Below are 26,234 nucleotides of genomic sequence, written 5' to 3'. Positions count from 1 at the left end.
AGAACTATTCCTTGAACAATAAATGTCCAGCCAATCAATCAATCAGTGGGGAGAAAAACAGGCATGACGGATTACAACGGGGGACAAAAGTCTGCATTACCTATCTTTCACTATCTGCAAAGGGAGACAGAATATTCCTATTCTTCTCTGTTTGTAGACAGGGAATATCTCAAAGAGCAATAATCAATAAAAAATTAGTAGGATTATAACACTTTAATAACTTATAAATATATACATCGCAACAAAAACAGTAAACACCTTAAAACATTTTTTATTAAAACAGAAGCAACAATGACAACTAACAGTAGTGATATCCTGGGCGGGTGATGGAACTGGGATTGTTAATGGAAAAACATCTAGAGAAAGCTATTGGTGAAATATACTTCTCCAGAAATTTAAAACTCACAAATGTTTCATTTGTGTAATCGTTTCATAAACATGTACATTAAAAAACTAAATACGCTCCATTGTTTTAGAAAATCTTTACAGCTTGCTAGATCACCCTTTAAAGTTACAACTACGAAAACCTACTTACTTAAGCTGTTGAATTCGGCTTCAAATGTAAAGCATAAGTTCAAGCTAGCATATCATATGTCTAAAAGGTTTCAAATAATTGATATGCAAATTTAAATACTACCCTTTCTTAATGGTGACACCTTATCTCTCCTATATCCCACAATTTCCATGAGCAAAGCCAAAGAAATTCTGAGGCCCTGAAGAAATAAGGCTTACTGTGGGGTTCAACTCAATCTGGTGTTTGGGAGATTCCATGTTTTAGGGTGATATTCTGTGACAGGGTGCAGGCACCAGAAGAATTTTAGCCTAGTTCATCACATTGGAGAATGAGGGTCTGGGAAAATATCTAATCTGGTGAAGAACCATCCCTTCTTTAAACCCCATGGTGACCAACTATAGTTTATTCTCTATTTCGTTCCCTTGCCATAACAAAATAAAAGTCTTGGGTTATTTATGGAAGGGAATACTTTTTCTTTCTTCCAATTTTTAAAAGAAAAGAGGAGGGGGGGGCAGCGTTCAAAGCACATCAGCGTGCATAAATACGAAAATGTTTTTACCTACCACGTACTTGACATTTTACAGCTTTTCATATTTGCTATTAAAAAAACCATTGAAATTCACTGAAAAAACCATAGGTTATAGACCATATATAGTTAGGAATTAGCATTTACAAAACCTTAATTTACTCGCACAAAACCATAGAAATTCGTATATATAGTTAGTTGCAATAACTATATATCGCGCACCCGCAATCCACTGCTGATGATGTTACATATTACATCATTCATGACATGGTCAGTGACATCACTGATGACATCACTGATGACATCATCCAGTGACTGTGTGTTTAAATATGTCTTACATATTGAAGAATGAGTGGATGTATAAGTGTCTGGATGAAGAATTTAGTAGGTGCATGACTGACTGTATGAGAGAGTGATTAAATGTGTCTCACTGAGTGCATGGGTTAGTGACTAAACTGTCTTAATTTGTGCATCATTATGTCTGTTGTTCTGTAAACTGCTGAATGTGTTAATCAGTAGCTATATGAGTAACTATATGGGATTTTCATTGGTTGCCCAAGTATTTGTATGGGAGACTGAGTATGTGTATGAGTGGCTGGGAGGTGTATGACTCTGTGCAAAGATGTGTGAGCAGTTGATTCACTAGATGTATGGGTTCAAAAGTGCATGTGGAAACAGCTGCATGGGCGGTTGACTGTGTGCATGAGTGTATTGGTGAGTGAATGGATATCTCAGTGCTACATGTCAAAGTAAGTACATATGTAAAACACAGTCCATGTGAGAGTTGACATATATAAATAACTGAGCATAAGAGCCAGTGAATGTGAGAGTGCCTTTAGGAATCATTGTGAACTTGTATGAGAGGTTGTATAAGAGAGTAAATATGTGTTAGAATATGTTTGAATTAGTAAGGTGTGTATAACTGTATAGTTGAGGAAATGGAGGTGTGATTGATACTTTGCATGACTGACTAGGTGTGTGAGTAACTCCATGGATGAGTGACAGTCTGTGAGTGTCTGTTTACACTGAGTGGATCTAAGGTTATATTAGAGTCTGAAGAGCTTCATCGTATTATCACATGAATGATGTCATCAGTGATGTCATCAGTGATGTCATCAGTGATGTCATTTAAGATGTCATCAGTGATGTCACTGACCATGTCATGAATGATGTAATATGTGACATCATCAGCAGTGGATTGCGGGTGCGCGATATATAGTTATTGCAACTAACTATATATGCAAATTTCTATGGTTTTGTGCGAGTAAATTAAGGTTTTGTAAATGCTAACTCCTATTTATATATGGTCTATAACCTATGTTTTTTTCAGTGAATATATATATATATATTACCTACTGGCGGTCGCCAGTAGGTATATATAGTTAGGATTTTTTCTCTATGGGATTTTTGAAAATTCTATGTCTAATAACTTTGGCGTTTGTGGACGGAATTGGCTGGAATTTTCAGGAAAATGGAACATTTTGTTTCTGAGCAGCCCCTGACAATTTGGGGGGGGTTTCATCAAGGGGGGGCCGAGAAAAAAGGGGGGTCCCAAAACACGTTTTTCCCATGTTAATTTCCATAGGGCGGTTGGCCTCACTTTTAGCTCGAACGGCTGAATGGATTTGCACGAAACTTGGCAAAATTGTAGGGACTGTTAGCCCGATGTGCCTTTGCTAGGTCTCAATATATGTGCTCCAGTGGATTTTGAGTAATTTAGGTTCAAAAAAAGATATATATCTGGGCGGAGCCTAACCACACATCTGATCTGATTGGCTGTCAGCACTTCATCCAAGAAGTGTTGGCAGCCATCTTGGGACCAATATACATGATAGAACCTCATTAAAAAGCATTGTAGTTAATAGAGGGTTTTAGGACTTTAGTTACATTATAAATCATTTGTTGATGGTACCATACTCGTTTTAGGAATTGTGGTGGGTTCTAAGGTGATTTTACCATGTGAAAAAACCTTCTGCTGTGATATCATTAATATTGTTTGAAAGAAAACTAATATCTCATGATTTTCCCACAGTGGTTTGGAAGGGGATCTATAAGCTAAACTGAAAGCATATTTTCTGTAAATTCACATTATCTTTCTCAGTCATGTGAAAATGAAGTCTGACATTCTCAGTAAAACATGTACATCCAACAAGGACAGCGACTGTCAGTTGATTCCTTTGTGTTCTACTGCAGCCTCCTAGAGTGTTCTAAAGAACAACTAGAGCGCTAACAGTCCTACTTATTACAAAGGTATGGCACACCTGAAGCCATCTTGATTGGAATAAAGTGGTAACTCTTAAAACATTTAATTTAAAAAGAAACAACATGAGGGGGTATATTTTGCCATAGAAAGTATGATTAGTGCTGCAGAAAGAAAAATTAGGGCACATTTTGAGTGACTTTTCAAATCCTCTTCTATTTCATTAAAAAATTCTGACATGCAGTCTCCCAAAATGGCCACCAGAGACAAAAGAGCCCAAATGTAGCCCAAATATCACCCAGATGTAGCCCAAGTATAGCCCAATGACAGAATGTCCCAGAGTGTTCTAAAGAACAACTAGAGCGCTAACAGTCCTACTTATTACAAAGGTATGGCACACCTGAAGCCATCTTGATTGGAATAAAGTGGTAACTCTTAAAACATTTAATTTAAAAAGGAACAAAATGAGGGGGTATATTTTGCCATATGAATTATGATTAGTGCTGCAGAAAGAAAAATTAGGGCACATTTTGAGTCACTTCTCAAACCCTCTTCAATTTCATTAAAAAATTCTGACATACAGTCTCCCAAGATGGCCACCAGAGACAAAAGAGCCTAAATGTAGCCCAAATATCACCCAGATGTACCCCAAGTATAGCCCAATGACAGAATGTCCCAGAGTGTTCTAAAGAACAACTAGAGCGCTAACAGTCTTATTTATGACAAAAGTATGGCACACCAGAAGCCATCTTGATTGGAATGAAGTGGTAAGTCTGAAAACACTCAATTTAAAAAGGAACAACATGAGGGGGTTAATTTTGCCATAGAAAGTATGATTAGTGCTTCAGAAAGAAAAATTAGGGATCATTTTGAGTGACTTCTCAAATCCTCTTCTATTTCATTAAAAAAATTCTGGCATGCAGACTGAAACATGCACTTTGAATACCAGCAGCAGACGTCCCTGGTGAGCAGTAGCTTTACTACAGTGATCTAATGTGCAACTAGAGTGCTAACATTCAGAATTTATGGCAAATGTGTGACACATCTGAATGCCTTCTTGATGGAACCAAAGTAAACAAGCATTGAAAATGCAATAGATCTCGCCCTCGTTTAAGTTAAAGCCATTCTGTTTGTAATGAGGTGGCTTTTTAGCTTTGCTTTTATTAGTGTTTTTTCAACTTTCATGTAAATACCATGCATCTGTATGCATATAAGTATATGTATGCATGCATTTATGTTTGTATTTATATAGATATACAGATGATATATGTTTATATATGTATGTATATATATATATATATATTCACTGAAAAAACCATAGGCTATAGACCATATATAGTTAGGAATTAGCATTTACAAAACCTTGAAAATTCACTGAAAAAAACCATAGGTTATAGACCATATATAGTTAGGAATTAGCATTTACAAAACCTTGAAAATTCACTGAAAAAACCATAGGTTATAGACCATATATAGTTAGGAATTCGCATTTACAAAACCTTATTTTACTCACACAAAACCATTGAAATTCCATATATAGTTAGTTGCACTAACTATATATCGCGCACCCGCAATCCACTGCTGATGATGTCACATATTACATCATTCATGACATGGTCAGTGACATCACTGATGACATCACTGATGACATCTCAAATGACATCACTGATGACATCACTGATGACAACATCCAGTGACTGTATGTTTCTGTAAAGTTAAAATATGTCTTACATATTGAAGAATGAGTGGATGTATAAGTGTCTGGATGAAGGATTTAGTAGGTGCATGACTGACTGTATGAGTGAGTGATTAAATGTGTCTCACTGAGTGCATGGGTTAGTGACTAAACTGTCTTAATTTGTGCATCATTATGTCTGTTGTTCTGTAAACTGTTGCATGTGTTGATAAGTAGCTATATGAGTAACTATATGGGTTATTGATTGGTTGCCCAAGTATTTGTATGGGAGACTGAGTGTGTGTGTGGGTGGCTGGGAGGTGTATGACTCTGTGCATAGATGTGTGAGCAGTTGATTCACTAGATGTATGGTTTCAAAAGTGCATGTGGAAACAGCTGTATGGGCGGTTGACTGTGTGCATGAGTGTATTGGTGAGTGAATGGATATCTCAGTGCTACATGTCAAAGTAAGTACATATGTAAAACACAGTACTTGTGAGAGTTGACATATATAAATACCTGTGCATAAGAGCCAGTGAATGTGTGAGTGGCTGTATGGATCATTGTGAACTTGTATCAGGGATTGTATAAGAGAGTAAATATGTGTTAGTATATGTTTGAATAAGTAAAGTTTGTATAACTGTATAGTTGAGGAAATGGAGGTGTGATTGATTCTTTGCATGACTGACTAGGTGTGTGAGTAACTCCATGGATGAGTGACAGTCTGTGAGTGTCTGTTTACACTGACTGTATCTAAGGTTATATTAGAGTCTGAAGAGGTTCATCGTATTATCACATGAATGATATCATCAGTGATGTGATCAGTAATGTCAAATGAGATGTCATCAGTGATGTCATCAGTGATGTCATTTGAGATGTCATTAGTGATGTCATTTGAGATGTCATCAGTGATGTCATCAGTGATGTCACTGACCATGTCATGAATGATGTAATATGTGACATCATCAGCAGTGGATTGCGGGTGCGCGATATATAGTTAGTGCAACTAACTATATATGGAATTTCAATGGTTTTGTGTGAGTAAAATAAGGTTTTGTAAATGCGAATTCCTAACTATATATGGTCTATAACCTATGGTTTTTTCAGTGAATATATATATACATATATATATATATATATATATATATATATATATATATATATATATATATATATATATATATATATATCAAGCTCACTGGGGTAACCACACGTTGAGAGGCACACAAGCACAAACCAGCCTTTCCCCATTAAAAGCTTTATTCGGGACACGCAGCTTTGCATCTCAGTCCGTGCTGTCACAGCATTCCGCCTGACGCGTTTCGTGATGAAATCACTTCCTCAGAGGCTCACGGAGCAGTGCTGGCCACACCCATTTTATCCCTTGGCGCACATTAACGCATTTCTGGGAGATGTAGTCCACCTTTACAGCCTTTGAATCGTTGCTCCTGCCGTGGCACAATCGAAAACCCTGGATGGGCACTGGGATGTTAAGCAGCGTGCAATGTCCAGGTATGTGCTCCAGTCAGAGCTCCTCAGATGCAGCCCCTCGGCCTCCTTCCCTTTACAAGGAGTGGTGCTCTCTCGGCGGCTGGTCTGCCGTTTTAAACATCAAGCTCACTGGGGTAACCACACGTTGAGAGGCACACAAGCACAAACCAGCCTTTCCCCATTAAAAGCTTTATTCGGGACACGCAGCTTTGCATCTCAGTCCGTGCTGTCACAGCATTCCGCCTGACGCGTTTCGTGATGAAATCACTTCCTCAGAGGCTCACGGAGCAGTGCTGGCCACACCCATTTTATCCCTTGGCGCACATTAACGCATTTCTGGGAGATGTAGTCCACCTTTACAGCCTTTGAATCGTTGCTCCTGCCGTGGCACAATCGAAAACCCTGGATGGGCACTGGGATGTTAAGCAGCGTGCAATGTCCAGGTATGTGCTCCAGTCAGAGCTCCTCAGATGCAGCCCCTCGGCCTCCTTCCCTTTACAAGGAGTGGTGCTCTCTCGGCGGCTGGTCTGCCGTTTTAAACATCAAGCTCACTGGGGTAACCACACGTTGAGAGGCACACAAGCACAAACCAGCCTTTCCCCATTAAAAGCTTTATTCGGGACACGCAGCTTTGCATCTCAGTCCGTGCTGTCACAGCATTCCGCCTGACGCGTTTCGTGATGAAATCACTTCCTCAGAGGCTCACGGAGCAGTGCTGGCCACACCCATTTTATCCCTTGGCGCACATTAACGCATTTCTGGGAGATGTAGTCCACCTTTACAGCCTTTGAATCGTTGCTCCTGCCGTGGCACAATCGAAAACCCTGGATGGGCACTGGGATGTTAAGCAGCGTGCAATGTCCAGGTATGTGCTCCAGTCAGAGCTCCTCAGATGCAGCCCCTCGGCCTCCTTCCCTTTACAAGGAGTGGTGCTCTCTCGGCGGCTGGTCTGCCGTTTTAAACATCAAGCTCACTGGGGTAACCACACGTTGAGAGGCACACAAGCACAAACCAGCCTTTCCCCATTAAAAGCTTTATTCGGGACACGCAGCTTTGCATCTCAGTCCGTGCTGTCACAGCATTCCGCCTGACGCGTTTCGTGATGAAATCACTTCCTCAGAGGCTCACGGAGCAGTGCTGGCCACACCCATTTTATCCCTTGGCGCACATTAACGCATTTCTGGGAGATGTAGTCCACCTTTACAGCCTTTGAATCGTTGCTCCTGCCGTGGCACAATCGAAAACCCTGGATGGGCACTGGGATGTTAAGCAGCGTGCAATGTCCAGGTATGTGCTCCAGTCAGAGCTCCTCAGATGCAGCCCCTCGGCCTCCTTCCCTTTACAAGGAGTGGTGCTCTCTCGGCGGCTGGTCTGCCGTTTTAAACATCAAGCTCACTGGGGTAACCACACGTTGAGAGGCACACAAGCACAAACCAGCCTTTCCCCATTAAAAGCTTTATTCGGGACACGCAGCTTTGCATCTCAGTCCGTGCTGTCACAGCATTCCGCCTGACGCGTTTCGTGATGAAATCACTTCCTCAGAGGCTCACGGAGCAGTGCTGGCCACACCCATTTTATCCCTTGGCGCACATTAACGCATTTCTGGGAGATGTAGTCCACCTTTACAGCCTTTGAATCGTTGCTCCTGCCGTGGCACAATCGAAAACCCTGGATGGGCACTGGGATGTTAAGCAGCGTGCAATGTCCAGGTATGTGCTCCAGTCAGAGCTCCTCAGATGCAGCCCCTCGGCCTCCTTCCCTTTACAAGGAGTGGTGCTCTCTCGGCGGCTGGTCTGCCGTTTTAAACATCAAGCTCACTGGGGTAACCACACGTTGAGAGGCACACAAGCACAAACCAGCCTTTCCCCATTAAAAGCTTTATTCGGGACACGCAGCTTTGCATCTCAGTCCGTGCTGTCACAGCATTCCGCCTGACGCGTTTCGTGATGAAATCACTTCCTCAGAGGCTCACGGAGCAGTGCTGGCCACACCCATTTTATCCCTTGGTGCACATTAACGCATTTCTGGGAGATGTAGTCCACCTTTACAGCCTTTGAATCGTTGCTCCTGCCGTGGCACAATCGAAAACCCTGGATGGGCACTGGGATGTTAAGCAGCGTGCAATGTCCAGGTATGTGCTCCAGTCAGAGCTCCTCAGATACATGTCAAAGTAAGTACATATGTAAAACACAGTACTTGTGAGAGTTGACATATATAAATACCTGTGCATAAGAGCCAGTGAATGTGTGAGTGGCTGTATGGATCATTGTGAACTTGTATCAGGGATTGTATAAGAGAGTAAATATGTGTTAGTATATGTTTGAATAAGTAAAGTTTGTATAACTGTATAGTTGAGGAAATGGAGGTGTGATTGATTCTTTGCATGACTGACTAGGTGTGTGAGTAACTCCATGGATGAGTGACAGTCTGTGAGTGTCTGTTTACACTGACTGTATCTAAGGTTATATTAGAGTCTGAAGAGGTTCATCGTATTATCACATGAATGATATCATCAGTGATGTGATCAGTAATGTCAAATGAGATGTCATCAGTGATGTCATCAGTGATGTCATTTGAGATGTCATTAGTGATGTCATTTGAGATGTCATCAGTGATGTCATCAGTGATGTCACTGACCATGTCATGAATGATGTAATATGTGACATCATCAGCAGTGGATTGCGGGTGCGCGATATATAGTTAGTGCAACTAACTATATATGGAATTTCAATGGTTTTGTGTGAGTAAAATAAGGTTTTGTAAATGCGAATTCCTAACTATATATGGTCTATAACCTATGGTTTTTTCAGTGAATATATATATACATATATATATCAACAGAATCCTCACGATCACGATCAAGGAAGACAAGCCACACCATCAGGTACTTCAAGGGTTGTTTATTTGGGCATAAACAATCGACGCGTTTCGAGCTCACGGGCTCTTGGTCACATGACCAGCGTTTTTTTACTCGTGTATATATGCAGTTGCATTATCATGGAAAGGGAAGAAAGATCTACGTGTTTACAAACATCACACGTAGATCCCTTTAAAAGCAGTGCGTTTTAATCACAGCACGAGATAGAAACTCATGGAGTATCTAAATTAAATGCATTATCCCAGTTGTTTGGTTTAAAGAAAATATTATTAATGACTAGCCACATAACATTTCAAGTTTCAATGTTACGTTTAAATGTACATTAAGGGTGTAGTACCCACAGTAATCTTGTTTCAAAAATGAACAGGTTGTAAGGTTATTGTAAATTTAAGCAGAATGGAGTAAAAACCAGATTTCGAGAGAGGATCTGAGTATATCTGTAAAGCCTAGGATCACTCGGGTATAGTACCCTATGTATCAAACTGGTAATTCCACTCTCATTATACCCATTATAATATAAATGAGAAAAACGGGGGTGGGGAGCTATGTTCTATGTCTAATCAAAAACATGTCAGATAGTGAAAAAGTATTGGTGATATATTCCGGCCCTCCCCTAAATGATGGAAAAAATAATAAGAGAATGAACTCGTGCTCATAGTTGTATTGTGTTTATCCAAGTGAAGCAGTGGTGCTCATAGCAATAACTTCTATCAGTGGTTTGTTGCTTCAATTCAAGACGAGGTCTTATACTCTGGGGAGAGGAAAAAGTCAAAACAAAACATATTAGTACATTATAATCAACTGTACTCTTGCATATTAAGAAACAACATAGCAATGTCCACGAAATCATAAACTTCACAGTTACAACCTGTTTAAAATTATGGGATAATAAAACCTATATACTGGAAAAAACCAAACAAATACTTAAAAACAAACAATATTGGTTAAAAGACATATTTAGAGAGATATGTCATGAAATCAGAGTACCTAGAGAGGGTGGTTAGGAAGCCTCCCGACCAGTAGTTTATAAATGTACATACATTTCTTCATCAATGTTCATCCCAAAAGGAAAGATACACCCTGCCTGTAAGATGAATTTGGACTCTGCTCTGCGTAAAGCGGTCAGACGGTCCCCTCCTCTAATATGTTTGGGGATAGAATCCAGTGCGAAAAATTTCGCCTTGGTCCAGTCTCCATCATGATACTGATGGAAGTGTTTGGCGGTACTGTATGCAAAATCTTTGTTAGTGATTGCACGCCAGTGCTCCAGAATTCGTTTTTTCACAGGGAAAGTGGTTGAGCCTATGTACCATTTGCCGCAAGGGCAGGTCACAACATAAATGACATGGTCAGTGGTACACTGTATGTTTTTGGTTATTCTCCATTTCCTTTTTGTTCTTTTAAGCTCGACCTCCCTAACGTTAGCACTGTGGCTGCAGGCCTTACACTTCCCACACTTAAAGAACCCACCTCTCGCCGATAGCCAGGTTTTCTTTTTTTCTAGATGGCTCTGTACTATTAGATCTTTAATGGATTTTCCTCTTCTATAGGTGATGGAGGGATGTGGATCTAGTCTTTCCTTGAGTACCTTATCTTGTAAGAGGATGTCCCATCTTTTCTTTATGATCTGGCTGAAGGCTGAAGACTGGGTATTATAAGTGGTTATCAGTCTTATGGGAGTTTTTGAGTTGGGGGGGCTGGCTCTGGAGTCTTTAAATAATGCTTCGTTTCTCTGGATGAGGGCTACTCTGTCTTCGCCTTTTTTCAGCATGTTGGCGTGGTAACCCCTCACTTTGAACCTGTTGTGCATTATTTTCTTGTGCTCTTGATATTTCTCTTCAGTGCTGCAATTCCTCCTGGCGCGTAAAAACTCGCCAAAGGGGATTGCCCACCTGAAACTGGGAGGGTGGCAGCTATTCGAATGGAGCACAGAGTTGCCTGCTGTTGTTTTCCTAAAGATTTCGGTTTCGATCGTATTGTTCTTGATAACTAGTCTGATATCAAGAAAATCGATCGTCCGTTGACTGTGCTGCATAGTAAATCTTAGGTTCAGATTGTTCATGTTAAGTGCTCCTACAAAGCTCATCAAGTCTCTCTCACTCCCCTCCCACACAAAAAAGACATCATCTATGTAGCGGAGCCAGACATTCACGCATTTGGTCCAATGTTCCAGTTCGTCATTCCTGAGCACCTGCTCCTCCCACCAGCCCACCAAAAGATTGGCGTAGCTGGGGGCAAAGCAGGTGCCCATAGAAGTCCCCTGGATTTGTTTATATAGAGACCCATTGAACAGGAAGACATTTTCATCTAGGCATAATTCAATCATTTGAAGCAGCATTTTGGAGTGAGCTTCCAAATGTCGGCTCCTTGTCTTAAGAAAGTATTCACAGGCCTTTAGACCATCTCTGTGTCGAATAGAGGTGTATAAGCTTTCAACATCTAGACATACTAGCCAGAAATGTGCCTCCCAATTAATGTTTTCAACTTTCTGCAAGAAGTCTTTGGTATCTTCTAGATGTGAGGTTAGGTCTTTGACATAGCTTTTTAAGAAATGATCGACATAGTGTGAGATGTTCTCTAAGAGGCTATTTATAGATGATACAATCGGCCTTCCTGGGGGTTGGGTCTGACTCTTGTGTACCTTCGGGAGTAGGTAGAACGTGGGGGTGGTGGGATTCTCATTAATGAGAAATTTGGTCTCATCCCAACTAAGTAGTTTCATTTTTTCCCACCCTCGAATACTTTGATGAACTCTATTCAATAGTTTCCCTAGATAGGAGTGATCTACCTTGGTGTAACAGGTGGTGTCGGACAGTTGTCTCATTGCCTCACTGATATACAGTTTTTTGTCCCACAAAACTACATTTCCTCCCTTGTCAGAAGGTTTTATGACGATCGAATCGTCCTCTTTAAGTTGATTAAGTGCCAACCTCATCCCCGCTGTTAAGTTTTGTCTTTCCTGTGGTCTATTCAATAGTTTCAACATGTCATTGTTTACAAGATCATGGAATACATCTATGTTGTCTCTAGGTAGCTGGGGTCTGTATCTAGATTTGGGTTTGAAGGGCGTGGTCACAGTGCAAGAGTTAGGTTCAATGTCACTAGATGTATCACTAAGTATGGGGATATCATTTACAGCCTCTTGTGTGATAGGGGCCTGAGATTGAGTTAGATCAACCATACCTTCTTCATGCAAGGAGACCAAAGCATCATGCAAATTTATGATATTTACAGTTGAATCAGTGGCAACATTGGGCAATTCAGCGTTAATCTTTTTGTGACTATGTATCTTGTGCAATTTTAGCTTTCTCACAAACATGTACATATCAATACGGGTTTGAGTATAATCAAAATTCAGATCAGGACAGAATGTTAAACCAAGTTTAAGAACTTTTTCTTCATCTTCAGTTAATGGTCTATTAGACAGGTTCATTACCGTAAGTTCTGGAGTCTGTTCATCCATTATTTGCTCTTCTGTGTCTGGCCTCTGTTTCCCACACCAGTAGTTCCTGAGGTTGTTGCGTCGCTGCCGTCGCTTCTTGCTTTTATTTTTCCTCCTCGGCCTTGATAACGGGTTCTTCCCCGTATCGATTGTTCGTTGGCCTCTGTTACCAGGAGCAGTTCGTCGGAAAAAACCGTTACCCCTAGGTTTTCTGCTGTGTTTGTATCGGTCATGCTTGCTTCAGAGCTCAGGCTGGTCCCAGATTGCCACCGATCTTTATCAGCCATACCTAATGCCTTGTCCCTTAATAGGGTCGAACGTGCTTTGTCAAACTTCTTTGCAAATGTTAAAATATATATATATATATACACACACACACATCACACACATACGTACATACATACGTACACACATATATATATATACATACATATATACATACACACACACACACACACATATGTATATAAATTACCTACTGGCGGTCACCAGTAGGTAGTTATAGTTAGGATTTTTTACAATGCAAAATCTCAAAATTCTATTGTGAATAACTTTGGCGCTGGTTGACGAATCTGCCTGAAAATTTCCTCAAATTTGCCTTGCGGAGCTCCGGTCCTTCCTTAAAAGTTTGGGGGGGGATTCGTCAAGCAGGGGCCGAGATGAAAGGGGGTCCCAAAACGTGTTTTCCCCATGTTCATTTCCATAGGGTGGTCGACCTCACTTTTAACACGAACGGCGGAATGGATTTCCACCAAACTTGGCAAAATTGTAGGGACTGGAAGCCCGATGTGACTTTGCTATGTCTCAAGATATGTGCTCCAGTGGATTTTGAGTAATTTAGGTTCAAAAAAATATATATATCTATGGCCGCGCCCCGGTACGCGCTCCGGGGAGCGCACCGGGCGCGCTACGTGACTTGCGCACGGAAAGCTGATTGGCTCTCGGGTGTCTGTAAACATTCGAAACAGTCCGGAGCGGCCGCCATCTTGTGTCTCGGTAGGATTGAGACACAAGAGGTGGCAAAAACAAAGGGGAAAATTACCAAAAGGGGGCAGGGTAGACCTCCCCTGACCCCCTAGGTTTGATGTGGGGGCCATAAAAGGGCCCGCGGGGCAAAACATTTTTTTTTTTTTTTAATTTCACGGGGGGTGCGCCCGGTACGCGCACCGGGGAGCATACCATGGGGGAAAAAGAAAGACAGTTTTTTAAAAATGTAGCATTTTTATATAAATTGGAGGTAGTTCTGAAAATAACTGTTTTTTTATCCTTTTTGTTGTTTTATATTTTTTTATTGTTTTTTTGAACATTTTTTATTTTTTGGGGATTTTCTGAAAAATTTTATATTTTTTTGTAGTTTTTCTGTGGTCAAACAAAACACAGGGAATTGCAAACAGCTCAACTGGAGCAAAAAAAATAGAAAAAAATTAAAGCTGCTTGCTGCAGTGATGGTTGTCTGCAGCTCGATTGAGTAAAGTGATGCTCTGCTCACCATATGATATTGTTTTGTTGCAATATATGCAAACAAATTTAAATTTTACAAACTTGGTTTGGACATTAGGGACCATCTCCCTAGCCCAGTAATCAAAGAGAATGGACACTTGATACTACTTAACCATTGGTTAAGATGGAACACTCTCATAAACGCGGTGTTGTACGTGCGGTATATATCTTTCTTCCGCCCCTCACACGCGTTAAGGCATTTGTCATTGAGTGTTCCAAAGTTGTGCTATATGCCAAGCCTCACCCAGAGGCAACCTCTGGCCCAAGTAGCAGTGTCCAGAGATAAAAAAGGGGGAGGGAGGGGCACCCCCAAAAATTTTTATGTAAAAAACAAATACTGCACCAATGGAGAAATTTTAATGAGAAGGTGAAGTATAGTTGTTAAAAAGGGGGCTCGCGGTATCACTGGAGGTCGAGTTAATGAATTTCCTTATACCTTGGTATCTACAACGTCAACATGTTTCTGCTCCATATCGCCCAGCCGGGTCTACGGAGCATTCGTTAGGACAGTACAAAAACACATAACAAAGATATTACTTGCACAATTTGTGTAGTAATGTTGTTCCAAATGTAGTTTTGTCGGAAATTTTCTAAGAAAAAACAGAGAACATTTTCTGTTTAGGGTGCATATATAGCACTATCATAGTTTCTCAGCTTTATGGAGGTTTCTATGAAAGGATTATGTGCAAAAAACAGAACTAAGATTGCATTCTGCGGACAAACGTGTTGGGAAACTTCACTGATGGAGGTCTGTGTCTGAGAACTAACTCATGGGTGACTGTGTCTGTCTATTTAGGCCGTGATGACTTTAAGACAGATTTGTAGTAAATGAATAAGGCTTGTATGTCATAAGTACAGAGACCATCGGTAAAGAGCTGAGGTTTTGTAAAGGCAAATTACACGAATGGTTGAATAGGGCTTCTTAAAACATTCTAATGAGTGACATATCATAATTGTGGCTCAAATGACATGTTTATGGCTACCCTGAAGTCAAAACACATTACGATTCTTTGTAGAGAAAAAGTTTTTCTCTCGATGTTCATACCTCTTGAAGTAACTGTATTAAGCTTCAACAGGCGGCAACAGGACTCTCTGGTCCCAGACTAGAATGGGAAGGAAACGATAAAAGTTGATATGAAGGCGCTTGTCTTACCCGGTAATGTAGAACGCTAGCCAGAGCACTCGTCCGCCATTCTTACCAGCACGAGGGAAGTTCCCGGGACTTGTGCTGTCTCTGCCCCTGGATGTTGGGAGCTGGTTTCCTGTTGCTATTTTGTTGGAAAAATAAAGCTAAAAAACAGACTATGCGTTCAATGTCGAATGTCGGTGAATTTGGTTTGAACTCTGAATAGAATTTATGTTTGGAGCGTTTTAACAAGATTAAGAATTTTTTGTGTATCTGCTACATTGTTATTTTAATAAATGGATTATAGTGTGTGATTTTTCTGGCATATTAGAAATTACATTTGTTTATATCCAAATGGGTAGTTAATACTCGGAGTAAAGATTGAATTACTCACGTGGTTTGTCTTGAAGTGATAAGTAATTAGTTTTATAAAGCTCTAATGGTGTGTACAACAGGACACATAGATACTCAAATGACAGTTCCTTTGGTATATTCTTCATGAGAAATGATGCCACGGGATATTGTCATTTAACCAAAATAGATGAGTTTTTAAACGGTCCACCCATCTCTGCTCCTTTTCAAACAGGATTTTTTCGGCATTCCAAGTTCTGTCTGTTAATTTTTCGAGGACTGTCCACCTTAATTCTTCACAATCGTGGCCAGATTCAACAAAATGGGAACACAACTTTGTATTGTTTTTCTTCAGTCTGATGTTACTTTTGTGCTCTCCAATGCGAGTCTTGACTTTTCAGCATGTCATTCCGATGTACTTTTTCTCGCATGGGCACCTGATCATGTATATAACATGGGTTGAGTTGCAGTTCGTATGTTGTTTTTGAATCCAATTTAAGGAATCTGTCAATTGGAGAGATTGTGTTGTGGTTGTCAATTTGCATACCAAGCATGAGCCACAAGGATGATGGCCAGTGATAGGTGTCATTTCCATGTTCCTCAAGTTTACAGACCTGGACTTTGGTAGAACTGGGCGGGTGTGTACAAGTAAATCTTTTAGATTTTTAGTTCGTTTGTTTGCAAAACGAGGTTTTGGCCAGTTATGTTTTCCTGTGTTTAAGATATCCCAATTTTTGTTGATGAGTTTTTGTATTTCATATGTTTGCTGGGCCGAACAACAACGTAACGAGGGAGATACGTCCTTACGTAAAAAAAAATCCAAATTCAATCCACCAAACAGTTCCGTTCCTGTTGAAATACAGACTTTTGAACAGGCGTTGATAAAAGGAATTGATGAATTGGATAAAACCAAAAAACATACCTTTCAAAACCTGACAAAGAAGGAACAGAAGGAATAATACGATGAACCTCTTCAGACTCTAATATAACCTTAGATACACTCAGTGTAAACAGACACTCACAGATTGTCACTCATCCATGGAGTTACTCATACACCTAGTCAGTCATGCAAAGAATCAATCACACCTCCATTTCCTCAACTATACAGTTATACACACCTTACTTATTCAAACATATTCTAACTCATATTTACTCTCTTTTACAATCACTGATAAAAGTTTTCATTGATCCATGCAGCCACTCACACATTCACTGGCTCTTATACACAGTAATTTATATATGTCAACTCTCACATGTACTGTGTTTTACATATGTACTTACTTTGACATGTAGCACTGAGATATCCATTCACTCACCAATACACTCATGCACACAGTCAACCACCCATACAGCTGTTTACACATGCAGTTTTGAACCCATACATCTAGTGAATCAACTGTTCACACATCTATGCACAGTCACACACCTCCCATCACCCACACACACACTCACTCTCCCATACAAATACTTGGCCAACCAATCAGTAACCCATATAGTTAATCATATAGGTACTGATCAACACATGCAGCAGTTTACAGAACAACAGACATAGTGACTAACCCATGCTCTCAGTGAGACACATTTAATCACTCTCTCATACAGTCAGTCATGCACCTACTAAATCCTTCATCCAGACACTTATACATCCACTCATTCTTCAATATGTAAGACATATTTTTACTTTACAGAAACATACAGTCACTGGATGATGTCATCAGTGATGTCATCAGTGATATCACTGACCATGTCATGAATGATGTAATATGTGACATCATCAGCAGTGGATTGCGGGTGCGTGATATATAGTTAGTGCAACTAACTATATATGCAAATTTCAATGGTTTTGTGTGAGTAAAATAAGGTTTTGTAAATGCTAATCCCTAACTATATATGGTCTATAACCTATGGTTTTTTCAGTGAATTTTCAAGGTTTTGTAAATGCTAATTCCTAACTATATATGGTCTATAACCTATGGTTTTTTCAGTGAATATATATATATATATATATATAATATATATATATATATATATATATATATATATATATATATATATATATATATATATATATATATATATATATATATATATATATATATATATATAACATTTCTATGGCAAAATGAAACCCCTCATTTTGTTCCTTTTCAAATTAAATGTATTAAGTGTTACCACTTTATTCCAATCAAGATGACTTCAGGTGTGCCATACTTTTGTCATAAGTAAGACTGTTAGCGTTCTAATTGTTCTTTAGAACACTCTGGGACATTCTGTCATTGGGCTTTAGTTGGGCTACATCTGGCTGATATTTGGGCTACATTTGGGCTCTTTTGTCTCTGGTGGCCATCTTGGGAGACTGCATATCAGAATTCTTTAAATGAAATATAAGAGGATTTGAGAAGTCACTCAAAATGTGCCCTAATTTTTCTTTCTTCAGCACTAATCATAATTTCTATGGCAAAATGAACCCCCTCATTTTGTTCCTTTGCAAGTTAAATGTTTTAGGTGTTAACACTTTATTCCAATCAAGATGACTTCAGGTGTGCCATACTTTTGTCATAAGTAAGACTGTTAGCGCTCTAGTTGTGCTTTAGAACACTCTGGGACATTCTATCACTGGGCTATAGTTGGGCTACATCTGGCTGATATTTGGGCTACATTTAGTTTTGTTTGTCTCTGGTGGCCATCTTTGGGCTACATTGGGCTACATTGGGCTACATTGGGCTACATTTGGGCTCTAACATATATATAGCCCAATGTAGCCCAATATATATTTTTCAAAGTTAATTTTCGTAAAATTCACTGGAGCATATATCTTGAGACATAGCAAAGGCACATCGGGCTACCAGTCCCTACAATTTTACCAAGTTTTGTGGAAATCCATTCAGCCGTTCGAGCTAAAAGTGAGTCCAACCGCCCTATGGAAAACTCAATGTTAAAAACACGTTTTGGGACCCCCCTTTTTTCTCGACCACTGCTTGACGAAACCCCCCCAAACTTTCAGGGGACGCTCAGAAACAAAATGTGCCATTTTACTGAAAATCTCAGCCAATTCTGTCCATCAACGCCAAAGTTATTCAACATAGAATTTTCAGAAATCCCTATTCAAAAAAATGGTTTTGTGTGAGTAAAATAAGGTTTTGTAAATGCTAATTCCTAACTATATATGGTCTATAACCCATGTTTTTTTCAGTGAATTTTCAAGGTTTTGTAAATGCTAATTCCTAACTATATATGGTCTATAACCAATGGTTTTTTCAGTGAATGTCAATGTTTTTTTAATAGCAAATTTCAAAAGCTTTAAAATGTCAAGTACGTGGTAGGTAAAAACATTTTCTTGTTTATGCACGCTGATGTGCTTTGAACGCTGCCCCCCCCTCCTCTTTTCTTTTAGGAGTATTCTCTCTTTGCAGATAGTGAAGGGTAGGTAACGCAGGCCTTTTCCCCCGTTGTAATCCGTCGCGCCTGCTTCCCTCTCCATTTGATTGATTGTTATCCTAGCATTTATTGTTTTGGAATTGGTTCTCTTTGGTTCATTCTCTATTTACAAACAAGCACAGAGTCGCAATACTCTGTTTAGTCTTTGCAGATAGTGAAAAATCGTTAAAAAAACAAAAGGAATCAAGCAAAATCAGTAGGCCACTAATGGGGTCTCTTTTTGACCTCGCTAAAATAAAAACTTTAGGAACAAACCCTCATGAGAAATACGAAACTAGTGAGAGGAACTGAGCTCGACACCATGATGGCTGCAAGACAGCTCGGCTCCGCTGCCCACCCCACCCAAAACAACGACAAACCCTATGCAAATATTATAAATATATACAACACACCAGCAAAGTAACAGGGTAAAACGTTTTATTAATTAACTATTTACATGGCAGCCTGCTGCAACATCGATCCAAACAAGCCTTTGTATTTGGGGCTTAAAATCAACAAGTAACAGGGTAAAACGTTTTATTAAATAATTATTTACATGGCAGCCTGCTGCAACATCGATCCAAACAAGCCTTTGTATTTGGGGCTCAAAATCAACCATCAATAGTAAGATTTTCATAGGTGAGTGTAGGTTCATGGTTTTCCATCCACAGACTAAAAGCCTGGAGTGGGAGTGAAAGAACAATAACTAGGTAAGAAGGAAGGCAGAGGCTGTGGGAAGGACTCTGGATATGGTATGTTGTTTGGTCCCTTAGATGCTTCGATGTCACTGCCTTGCACAAATGGCATACGTCCTGGATGTTGGGTGCCATAGTTGAGGGTTCCGAGCAGCGCTTGTAACACTCTCTGAAGCTTATTTGCACCTGCTGCAGCTTCACTATTCTCAAAGTAAGTGGGGGCTGTTTGTGGACCTGACTACATTGTAAAACAATGTGATGCGGTGCCTCCCTGAACCGCTTGACGGAGGCCTCCGTGGGGCGGTGTCATGGCGCGGACTCGGAGGGGGCGCTTGGGTCCTGCCCCCTCCCCAAGTCTTGTTGCCCTGGTGTGGCCTAAGATCGCCCCCGACATAGGCGGCCGGCTCCCGGGATCAAGCGGAACTTTTTGCCTTTTGGTGACTCTTCCATTCTGGACCTTGTCCCACAATCCGTTCGACCTGAAGACACGTCCTGCGGTGCCCTAGCCCGACCATCACATATTCCTGCGCCAGGAGACGGCGTGGGGTGCACTACAAGGGAGAGGTGGCGCGAACGAGCCTCCCCCACCTCCCCAGGTGGAGGTTTCTCAGCTACACCCCAGCGCTTCACGCAACCAGCTGACTTGCGCCCGCTCCTGCGACACAGTGCCTCGCTCGGCCAGCTGAATTGCGCCTGCTCCACACCTCGTCCCACAATCCGTTTGACCTGAAGACACGTCCTGCGGTACCGTGATCCGACCATCACATATACCTGCGCCAGAAGACGGCGTGGGGTGCACTAGAAGGGAGAGGCGGCGTGAACGAGCCTCCCCCACCTCCCCAGGTGGAGGTTTCTCAGCTACACCCCAGCGCTTCACTCGACCATCTGACTTGCGCCTGCTCCTGCGACACAGTGCCTCGCTCGGCCAGCTGAATTGCGCCTGCTCTTGCTATTACAGCGTCCCACCCGCCATCCAACGGAATTGCACACAATCTTGCGGTACAGCGACAGGCGCTTTCACGGAGCTCACGAAATGGCTGTCGGCTCCACAGACTTGGGCCTGGCCTGCAAGGATGGCTCTGGGCAACGCTGGAACTCAGACGCTTGACTGCGAGGGCATGGGCCCCATTCCCAAAAGCTTCCCCTCAGCCTTGAAGATTCTACAAAAGTCACCGGGGCCCCCGACTCCCGCAGACTTCCGGTGGGGAGCGACTGCCATGATTGCTTGCGGAATGGCCACAACGTAGCCACGGGGTGCTCTCATGCTGACGCCAGCTTCAGTCTGAAACATCCAGAAACACTGTAGACTACCAATTCGATCAGTTCCGGTGGAGCCCCAACGTGACCCGGTAGAGAAGAACTTGCCCTCCCCTCTTTGACTGATGGTTCTTGTTGTCTGTCCCTTCTGTTGTCATTTAACAGAACTTTTTGGACTGCTGAAAGGGGTTGTGTTCCGACCGCTGGTTGGTGGAGACATTTTGACTATATTCTGGACCTACGTTGTCGCTTAATGCGTTATATGACGCGCCGCGTTAGCGCACCCGGAAGTGCTCTGGTGCGCGAGGCGCGAAGCGCAGCTTCCCGGAAGCGATCCGGGGCGCGGCGCGGAGCGCGTAACGTAAGCATAACAGGTCATGTGACTTGTTAATAAAACTTTTCATTGGTTCATTTCACTTTTGGGTTCCTAATTATGTAAGGCTAGGTCATGTGACCTAAAAATAACACTTTTCATTGGTTTAGAACAATTTTTTGTCCCAAATGATGAAAACCCCTCCTTGTTTCCTCACTCTGACTTTCATCTTTGTGAGAGGAAGACCTTTTTTCATCACTTAGCAATAGCAAGTGTTGTAGCTTCAGCTGGTGCATCCCCACCACCACCACCTCCTCCTAGGAAGAGAGGACCACCTCCTCAGATCATCCTACAACAAGAGGAGGAAGAAGAGGAAGAGGAGCAAGGGACAGGGAGGGTTTTACCTGAACTGCCAAGGAGGTCCCATGGCAAAGAAAGTGACTGGGAGGGGGCGCTTGGCTCCTGCCCCCTCCCCAAGTCTCGCTCGGCCAGCTGAGTTGCGCTCACTCTTGCGGCCTACAACATGGAGAGGCAGGGGCGTTGACTAGGCGGGGCCTCCGGCCGCAACCACAGCACCAACGATTGCTGTTGACGGAGGGGAGCCTTGCCGGTGAGAGCCACTGACCTGAAAAACCGCTGCCTGCGGTGCCTCCCTGAACCGCTTGACGGAGGCCCCTGAGAGGCGGTGTGGTGGCGCGGACTGGGAGGGGGCGCTTGGCTCCTGCCCCCTCCCCATGTCTTGTTGCCCTGGTGTGGCCTAAGATCGCCTCCGACATAGGCGGCCGGCTCCCGGGGTCCGGCGGAACTTTTTTCCTCTTCCTTTCTGCATCTTGTCCCACAATCCGTTTGACCTGAAGACACAACCAGGTCCCTGAATGTGTGCAGGGGGCGCTAATGATTGAATCAAGATGGCGGATTCACACAAAGCTGACTCAAGTGTTGCTGCTGATGCTATGCAGACAAAAACTGGTTTTCAGTTTGTACATTCTTCAGGATTTTTCCATCCAAGGCTGGTTGAGAGTTTGTAGAACGATGGCTTCAGATTTTCAACATACGGTGTGGTGACGCGGACTGGGAAGGGGCGCTTGGCTCCTGCCCCCTCCCCAAGTCTTGTTGCCCTGGTGTGGCCTAAGATCGCCCCCGACATAGGCGGCCGGCTCTCGGGGTCCGGCTGAACTTTTTTCCTCTTCCTTTCTGCATTTTGTCCCACAATCCGTTTGACCTGAGGACACGACCAGGTCCCTGAATGTGTGCAGGGGGAAGCTAATAATTGAATCAAGATGGCGGCTTCACACAAAGCTGACTCAAGTGTTGCTGCTGATGCTATGCAGACAAAAACTGGTTTTCAGTTTGTACATTCTTCAGGATTTTTCCATCCAAGGCTGGTTGAGAGTTTGTAGAACGATGGCTTCAGATTTTCAACATACGGTGTGGTGACGCGGACTGGGAGGGGGCGCTTGGCTCCTGCCCCCTCCCCAAGTCTTGTTGCCCTGGTGTGGCCTAAGATCGCCCCCGACATAGGCGGCCGGCTCTCGGGGTCCGGCTGAACTTTTTTCCTCTTCCTTTCTGCATCTTGTCCCACAATCCGTTTGACCTGAAGACACAACCAGGTCCCTGAATGTGTGCAGGGGGCGCTAATGATTGAATCAAGATGGCGGCTTCACACAAAGCTGACTCAAGTGTTGCTGCTGATGCTATGCAGACAAAAACTGGTTTTCAGTTTGTACATTCTTCAGGATTTTTCCATCCAAGGCTGGTTGAGAGTTTGTAGAACGATGGCTTCAGATTTTCAACATACGGTGTGGTGACGCGGACTGGGAGGGGGCGCTTGGCTCCTGCCCCCTCCCCAAGTCTTGTTGCCCTGGTGTGGCCTAAGATCGCCCCCGACATAGGCGGCCGGCTCTCGGGGTCCGGCTGAACTTTTTTCCTCTTCCTTTCTGCATTTTGTCCCACAATCCGTTTGACCTGAAGACACGACCAGGTCCCTGAATGTGTGCAGGGGGAAGCTAATGATTGAATCAAGATGGCGGCTTCACACAAAGCTGACTCAAGTGTTGCTGCTGATGCTATGCAGACAAAAACTGGTTTTCAGTTTGTACATTCTTCAGGATTTTTCCATCCAAGGCTGGTTGAGAGTTTGTAGAACGATGGCTTCAGATTTTCAACATACGGTGTGGTGACGCGGACTGGGAGGGGGCGCTTGGCTCCTGCCCCCTCCCAAAGTCTTGTTGCCCTGGTGTGGCCTAAGATCGCCCCCGACATAGGCGGCCGGCTCTCGGGGTCCGGCTGAACTTTTTTCCTCTTCCTTTCTGCATTTTGTCCCACAATCCGTTTGACCTGAAGACACGACCAGGTCCCTGAATGTGTGCAGGGGGAAGCTAATGATTGAATCAAGATGGCGGCTTCACACAAAGCTGACTCAAGTGTTGCTGCTGATGCTATGCAGACAAAAACTGGTTTTCAGTTTGTACATTCTTCAGGATTTTTCCATCCAAGGCTGGTTGAGAGTTTGTAGAACGATGGCTTCAGATTTTCAACATACGGTGTGGTGACGCGGACTGGGAGGGGGCGCTTGGCTCCTGCCCCCTCCCAAAGTCTTGTTGCCCTGGTGTGGCCTAAGATCGCCCCCGACATAGGCGGCCGGCTCTCGGGGTCCGGCTGAACTTTTTTCCTCTTCCTTTCTGCATTTTGTCCCACAATCCGTTTGACCTGAAGACACGACCAGGTCCCTGAATGTGTGCAGGGGGAAGCTAATGATTGAATCAAGATGGCGGCTTCACACAAAGCTGACTCAAGTGTTGCTGCTGATGCTATGCAGACAAAAACTGGTTTTCAGTTTGTACATTCTTCAGGATTTTTCCATCCAAGGCTGGTTGAGAGTTTGTAGAACGATGGCTTCAGATTTTCAACATACTACTCTTCAACATTCTTCATAAATGTAACAATGTGAGACTCACTAGGAGAACGGCCGTTTATCTTTCCTTTCAAAATGCTGCCAACAATATTTTCTGAATGGATGACACCATCTTGTAGCATAAAGAGCTGCGTCAAGGGTGGTATTGCCCAGAATGTCTTGTTTTCTAGTGCTCGTAATGACGAAGCCAAAACTGCCGAAAGGGATCCTGGTCCTGCCGCTACTTATTGGATTGATTATAAGGGGTGGGTAACCCAATAAACCCTTGTGGGCTTGTGCAGTCGTACTGTTACAGGGAAGATGCCTACAAGGGATTTGTTAGAAGTGCAAATTTACTGCAGTGAGACACAGCCTTTACTATTGAGACTTGAGAGTCGAATGAATCAGATACTGCTCTTCTTGAATTATTCACTGTATCAAAACTCCATGAAAGCTACCACACTAGCCCCATAGAGATTTAGCAGTTGAGTTGATTAATATAGTATTGTTCACCAAATGAATCAGGGAAAAACAATGAAAAGCAACACGGACAAATATATTTTTCATGGAAAAGTTATTATTTATATTTTGTATTCAAATGTAAGGGTACATAATCAAAAATCAAAAATAATTGCATATAAATCTTAGGTAGGCGGAAAAAACAAAACAATCCATTAGTACATAAGAAACAATCCAGTCTTTGAACAAATATATATAAAATTGACTTCTTTTAAAATAAAATAGAAAGTCAAGAAGTAGAATGAAGACTTGGATTGGTGTGTCGACGCTTCGGTCTCACTGGTAGTATCCAAAGACCATCATCAGGACAAAAAGTTTAATGCAATATGGATGTCCCTTATAATGAACATACGAAAAACCTATGAATGATGATGGCTGCAACTCAGCCTGATGAAAAGTATTCAATATCAGAGGGTCATAGCCTTAAGCGAACGCCAAATCTCGCCTGTAGTTTAATTCAAACAGGTGGTGTTCCTGTACTTAGTCTCAGGATTCAATTGTTCAAGGAAGTGAAATGCCGGGCCGTTTCGTCAGTTTCGCTCAATTTTGTCAAGTTTCATGCAAATCCATTCAGCCGTTCGAGCTAAAAGTGAGGCCAACCGCCCTATGGAAAAATGAATGGGAAAAACGCGTTTTTGGACCCCCCTTTTTTCTCAAACCCCCTTGACGAAACCCCCCCAAATTGCCAGGGGCTGCTCAGAAACAAAATGTGCCATTTTCCTGAAACTTTCAGCCAATTCCGTCCACAAACGCCAAAGTTATTAGACATAGAATTTTCAAAAGTCCCATAGAGAAAAAATCCTAACTATATATACCTACTGGCGACCGCCAGTAGGTAATATATATATATATATATATATATATATATATATATTACCTACTGGCGGTCGCCAGTAGGTAGTTATTGTTAGGATTTTTTTCAATGTTAAATCTCAAAATTCTATTTGGAATAACTTTGGCACCGGTTGACGAATCTGCCTGAAAATTTCCTGAAAATGGCCTCGTCGAGCTCGGGTCCTTCCTTGAAAGTTTGGGGGGGATACGTCAAGCGGGGGCCGAGATAAAAGGGGGGTCCCAAAACGCGTTTTCCCCATGTAAATTTCCATAGGGCGGTCGATTTCACTTTTAGCCCGAACGGCTGAATGGATTTCCAGCAAACTTGGCAAAATTGAAGGGACTGGTAGCCCGATGTGCCTTTGCTATGTCTCAAGATATGTGCTGCAGTGGATTTTGAGTAATTTAGGTTAAAAAAAATATATATATCTATAGGCGCTCTCCGGTGCGCGCACCGGAGTGCGCTCCAGGCGCGACACGCGACTTGCGCGCAGGAAGCTGATTGGCTCTTGGGTGTCTGTAAACATTCTAAACAGTCTGGAGCGGCCGCCATCTTGTGTCTCGGTAAAATCGAGACACAAGGGGTTTGAAAAAAAAAGGGGG

The sequence above is a fragment of the Lissotriton vulgaris genome, chromosome 2_1 (genome assembly GCF_964263255.1).
Source record: "Lissotriton vulgaris chromosome 2_1, aLisVul1.2, whole genome shotgun sequence".
NCBI classification, from domain to species: domain Eukaryota; kingdom Metazoa; phylum Chordata; class Amphibia; order Caudata; family Salamandridae; genus Lissotriton; species Lissotriton vulgaris.
This window is presented reverse-complemented; position numbering follows the sequence as displayed.